This window comes from Notothenia rossii, assembly GCF_949606895.1.
Source record: "Notothenia rossii genome assembly, chromosome: 2".
NCBI lineage: Eukaryota > Metazoa > Chordata > Actinopteri > Perciformes > Nototheniidae > Notothenia > Notothenia rossii.
In genome coordinates, this window is record NC_136904.1 from 22,478,214 (window position 1) to 22,484,936 (window position 6,723).

Here is a 6,723-nt window from a genome sequence, read left to right on the forward strand (position 1 = left end):
CTGCTTCGTAGTACAGGCCACTGGTGCCGCAGAGATTTCATAAAGTGAAGGAGGTTTGGTTTTCCTTCTATAAAACAGCTGTGGGCAGCAGATACTGTGAGTCACGGACAGGAATCCCTCAATTTAAATAAAACAAGGCCACGCTTTATTAATTTGTGCGCACGCTTTATTAACTCGTGCGCACACTTTATTAACTCGTGCGAACGAGAAAGTAAAACGTGGCCACGTTTTATTTATTTTTCTCTCAATGAACCCTGCAGGGCTCCGAACAAAAATTAAACAAAAAAACTATAGGTTACTTACGTAACCCCAGTTCTCAGAGTAACATGAAGTGAGATGTCTCACTATGGGATGCGCCTCAACGCGTATGCAAACAGAAGCATCAATCTCATTACGCCAATCCTGATTGGCTGGTGATCTTGACGTCTACGTCAGGGAATCCACCCACCCTATAAGTAGCTTGCGCTACGACGCAGCGACATTCAAAATAAGCACCTCTTCTCGCTTCGCCTTAGCAAGAAGGGCCGTCTGGTGAGACATCTCACTTCATGTTATTCTCCCATTTATAACACTCCGTTCGATGTCTCACTATGGGATATTGAAACTCCCGTATTGCTAGACATTTTTATATCGAAAATCACCAAAACAACCAGAACTTAACAGGTAGAACCCTGTCTCAACACGGGGCCCAGCACTGCGCGGGGCACACTTGGAGCAGAGACATCTAGCCTGTAAAAGCGGACAAAAGTGAGCGGTGAGGACCAGCTCCCCGCTGCACAAATGTCATGGATCGAAACACCCTTGAACAAAGCCCAGGATGTAGCCAGTTCACAAGTAGAATGAGCACGCAGGCCCGTTGGTGCCTGCAAAACCTGACTCGTATAAGCCAGAGCAATCGCTTCCACAATCCAGTGGGAGAGCCGTTGCCTGGTAACGGGCTTGCCCTTATGAGGGTTAGCCCAGGATACAAAGAGTTGGTCATTACGACGAAACTCTTTTGACCTGTCCATATAGGTGCGTAAAGCACGGACTGGGCACAGCAAATTCGGCCGCTGTTCCTCAGAGGAATACAGTGGCGGAGGAAATGCCTCAATGTCAATGGGGGTACATGAGCCAACCACCTTAGGTACAAAGGCAGGGTTGGGCTTCAGCAACACTCTCGTTTGCCCCGGTCCAAATGATCCTCCCATGTAGCAGTGTGAATGACAATATCATCAAGATATGTTGCAGCAAAATCTGACAATCCCAACATTACCTGATCCATTAATCTTTGGAAGGTAGCTGGTGCGCCGTGCAGTCCAAACGGCATTACGGAGAACTGGTACAGACCCCATGGTGTACGGAAGGCTGCTAACTCACGGGACTGTGGAGTCAGCGGCACCTGCCAGTAGCCTTTGCATAGATCAATCGTGGTTAGAAACTTTGATTTGCCCAACCGATCAATGAGTTCATCAATGCGAGGAACTGGATAGGAATCAAACTCAGAAATTGCATTCAGATAACGGAAGTCTATGCAAAACCTTATGGTGCCATCCTTCTTTGTTACCAATACAATGGGGTTGCACCCAAGCGGCAAACTCTGGGGAAGAGCCGGGACGCCAATACGGAAGTGCTACATACTGCAGTTCATATATTGGCCAATAGGCGATGACTGCAGAAAGGAGCAATTTCCATAGACCCCCATGTTAAAATGCCCAATTTTACAGCAGAAAAAAACATGTTTCTACCCATGGCTCCATACATTTTATTATCGATATAGTTATATTCCACCTTCATGATTATGAATCTGTGAGTGAATTGTTTTCTAACACGACCCTTTTATTTATATTAGGTCTTACAGTTTTTGCATAAATTAGGGCGTGGTCACATTGAGTGACCGCTCTGTCAAATGACTGCTACTGCTAGCTTCTTGTCTCTCTGCTAGCTGCTCCGTGAAGCTAGCTACAGGGACTCTGCCTTGTCAGTTCATCCAGGAAACACAACTTGAAGCCGGCCTTGGTTGTTTGTTCTTCATGCTTATATATCGGGCTATTGTGACTCGCTCTGCGGTTGAAACAGACGGTGCATGAATGCGGTTTTGCGGTAAGTGAAATTCGAGTGCTTTATTTATGTGTTAAGGATTTTAATCGACCTAATGAATGTTAAGGCTAAGCGAGTGGTAGCTACATCGGTGCTAACGATGCTAATCGTAGCCTCCAAGTTAAAATCATAGACTGTATATATAAAGGTTAAAACGAAATAGAGAAGTGTTAAGTGTAAAGTGGGATAATACTGTTGAACAAACAGCTTCTGTTTGAGGTTGATAAAATAAGGTCATCCTTGTTACTTAGAGAGATATTTTATTATGTAGGTAAGAACTGTATGCATCACTAAGATTAATTTAAATTGGTTATGCACAAGTATGTAGACAAGCTAATGTCGAAGTAGTAATGTATGTGAAATCAACCTCACAATAAGATGTGTGTATTACAATTATTAATGTCATATTTCAAGATGATTACTTCGATATTACAATATGGTTGGTTGATCTGGAGTTCATTATTGAGCTTACACGTTAACGTCAGTCATCTGAAGAACGAACCCAAACCTTGTTGTTTTTATTAATTGCATTACCAAATGGGTATCAAATAAACAGTAAGCATTGGTAACACAACTTCCAAAGTTACAGTAAAAATAAAAAGGACCCTGACTCGGAAAATACACAATCCAACATGTTCAACAGAAGAGAATCAGTTATATTGTTTGTACACATGGTACTATATATATATATATATATATATCTGTTTGTTTAAGGTGTCCAGGTGATGCAGACAGGCTGGACCAGAAAGTGAGAGACATAACTGGACTCCTCACAGCAGTGAACTTCAGCACAGGTATAAAGACTCTATTTTTCATACTGTACAAAGAATCAAGAAAGATATTGGTTTAAATGAATGAAGTATTAACTTTAATACACCGATATACATTCCATTAAACAATACTAGATCACCTACACATCAGTTAAGTTGAGGGTTTTTTCCATGCAAAAAGTTACATTTAGATGTTAACAAGCAATATGATTTTGTCAGCTTTCTAATTTAATGTATTGAAGGCAAAGATATTTAACACAGAGAGAACTGCTACTATTTATTTCTCAATATTGTCCCTAAAAAACGTTATTCTTTCAGTGAGACAACAGAGCAAGCTTCTACAGTTGCACTACATTTTAATAACAGTTAAATATTATTTTGATAATAACATACATTTCAATGTTGATGAACTTCATACTGTTCATTCATAATCTGATTGTCTTTGTAGCTCACTGTTGAAATAAAAAAAGACATTACAATTACAAAATAATTTCTACAGCCCCTAAACACACAAACACACCGCTTTCATAAATAACACAATTGTTCTGCAATAATATGTTTTATGTTTCCTGTAATTTTTGTTAGGAAAGGACATGCCTGAAAGACACGACATGTTCTCCTTCTTTGAGGGTCAAGAAGAACATCCAACAGGAAAATTAAAAGCGGATGATATGAGATTTCAAGACCAGTACACTAAGAAACTACTTTTATTGTAAAAACAGTCAGCTGATCGAATGCACCTATTTCCACATCTAAACTCCATCAGCTGATTATTTATATTTGCCTCGCTTTATGCGCTTCACATCACTTGTGCCTTGTACCGCAGAGTTTGCAATGTCACAAATAAATGGGGCCAATCTACAGTCAGATGTGAATGTGTAATCTAACATTTTCAGTAAGAATAATGGACAAAAGGATTGCAAATACAAATACAATTTATTGAAATGTGAACCAAAAGTTAATCAAACATGTTTTGAATAAAAAGCACATATGGACAGTAGGTGTAAACCTATTAAATGTATAAGTAAACACATTTAGTCAAATAAAGTGACAGTTGGCATCAGCTTTGCCTAGCATGGGCTCCTCCATCAGTCCTCTCCAAACCAACAGACAGGACGTCCATCACACGGAGGTTTCTCCCCGAAGTCTCTGCAGCTTTCTGGACACCACGCTGTCTCAATCCGTCCACACTGAATATGAGAGGGGGAAAATGAAAATAATAAATGCTTTAGACAATAAGAAACATAAAGTTGACAGTTGAGTTGCTCAGTTTTTTTTAGATTGTCAATACTATTACTGTATAACTAATATATAAGGTTAAGAGGTACATTCAAATAAAGATTGGTCTTTAAATACATGTTGTCTTTTGAATTGTTTGTCTAAAGTCAAGGATTTAGAACTGGTACTTAGTTTTATTATACAGTCTGGTTATTATGGTTTGGAGGAGGCCTCACAGGTAAGAGCACTAACTAGCTACCATCACATGTACCATAGCTTGACTTAAATGTATTAAACGTATAATTAAGTGATATCAAAATATAAATAACTAATGTCATGCAAACATATTAATATTTGCTTGATTCCAGTGTTGAATTTAGCACAATTGCATACAAACATTAAGGGATTTTAAGATTCTGAAGTATTATGCTAAAAACTCAATAACTTAGATTATTATTTATAGTTTTGCTGAATAGTTTCATGTCCGCTTACCTTAGAAACGTAAAATGCAACGGCAGTGTGCAGATGGGGAGCATGTTAGCTTAGCTTGGTAGCTTCAGCTAGCTCTGGAACTTTCAGCTCGGTGGCAGCAGGTCCCGCCTCCGCTCCGCCTCTTTGCCCTTATTTGGAGTAGGCGGGAGTTGAACTCTGACGTCAGTGTCGAGCCGTTAGTGGCCGACTCCACCTACTTAAGGTCCAGATACACCGGCCAGTCACCTGAGAAGTCGCCGACGCAGACACCGACTGTTGTGTCGCCGGACTCTCCTGCGTATTTGCCGACTTCGCGCACTGGAACACACCGCAAACCCGAGCCGAGCACGTATGAACTGCGCATGTGTGAGTGGCAATAACTCTCCTTGCCAGCAGGCGGCGGTAGTGTGTATTCATCATTCAAAAGAGGCAAAAACCAGAACAACCGGAAGACAGAGAAGAAGAACAGACTCCGTGATATAAACAAACAACAAATAGCGTTTTTCTTTCCATTTTCACTCTCGTCCATTGAAAACATGAACGAGCAGGAGCTCTATAAACCGATGAGGTGAAATAGCCGTCCGTGGGTGTTCCATCTTCCATTTTAAATCATTTGTTTACCTCCCTCACTTCCGTTAACGCTTCTCATGCACTGATTCGCTAGCTGAACAGCCAATCAGTGTTATCCCTTTGTCCGACTTCCGGTGGTGTTCCCGATGCCGATTCAACATGTTGAATCGGCATCGGGAGCGTCAGGTCGGCAGAAAAGACCCGACGGTGCGGCGCACACCACTCCGAATAGGGCGTCCCCACGCTCATGTTCGGCCCCACTCCCATTTACTGCCGATTTTGGGCCGGTGTATCTGGGCCTTAAGGGCTTCTCGGCAACTCTGCAGAATCCTATGGGTGACGTCACGGACCCTACGTCCATTTATATATACAGTCTATGGTTGCACCACTCACTTCTTGATACCTCAATGATTCCCAGGGATATCATCAGATCCACTTCCTTTTTAAGGGACACCAGGAGGCGCTCAGGGATTATGTAGCTCAATCTTCGCACAGAAGCATTCTTCTTTAGGACAATGTTGTGGTCAATAACATTTGTACAACCAGGATTCTCTTAAAAAACTTCTGGGACACAGAGGGCCCTGACCTGGGTTCGCTAATCAGCTGTTAGGTGGTTGCGATCAGGCAAAGCAGCAACAGGTAGACGAAGGTACTTCGCATCTTCGTCATCCTCTTCTTCCACATGTCTAATCAACAACACTTCCTTTTTGTCGGACCTGGGAAACCATTCTTTTAATAGGTTAACATGCAAAATTCCCCAAAACAGCTCATTATGGCTACTGCAATTTGTGAAGTGCATGCGTTCCTCCGTGGTGAAACGACCAGCATTACACCACAGTGGAAAGCAGCAGCAAATCGCCTGGAGTTAAAGAGAGCGGGGCTGCGTTGCGTGCATGGCTTCCTTCTGCACATAACGGGGAGACGTGCTCTGGCGGCGGTCTCGTTCAGGATCCTACATTTCAATACTTTGCACACTTATTCCACTTATTCCTAGCGTGCCACTGGTTACGGCTCCGCGTGCCAACGATGGCACGCGTGCCAGGGGTTGCCGACCCCTGGTTTAGAGCATCTTCCACATCCATATGAATTTCTGGCTTTACCCGTTAATAATGGAATAAGTCTGAAAGCACAATCTTCAGTTGGCCATCTGAGCCCGCCTCACCTACCTGCCTACCTCCCACTGAGGGTATTTTTATCTGTACTCCACAAGAGATGCTATGCTTTTAAATTCTAATAAATAATCTAAAAGAAAAATGCTGCTGCAATTCTCTCAAAAGTAACGAGAAAATGTTCAATATCATCAGAATCGGTTAACTGTTGGAGCCTTGGCTCTTGAGTTTTTAAATGTACTGCTGAAAAGCTGTCACGTTGAGGAACTCCAAATAATGTCTGGTGAGGACGGTTAAATCCCTATAAGCCCATCACATTAGCCCCGAGTATATCTGCTTTACCAGAAAGTTGCTCCAAGGTTGCAGATGTGTGGGCCTGCACCTCTGATTGAAGCAGATTAAATTGCTGGCACAACGCTCTAAACTGCTTCGGGCGTCTCGTGCCTGCTGCTGATCCATATGTGCTCGTAGAATATTGGCCAGGTCAGTGATGGTGGGCTCCATAG

The 6,723-nt window shown here is 42.3% G+C and overlaps 1 long non-coding RNA gene across 1 annotated transcript; it reads left to right on the forward strand.

The window, feature by feature from the left end:
* Positions 1 to 1,936: 1,936 nt before the first annotated feature.
* Positions 1,937 to 4,200, forward strand: LOC307030050. The gene is made up of 3 exons (XR_013805508.1): positions 1,937 to 2,082; positions 2,794 to 2,873; positions 3,435 to 4,200. It is a non-coding gene; the product is annotated as an uncharacterized lncRNA (long non-coding RNA).
* Positions 4,201 to 6,723: the final 2,523 nt, after the last annotated feature.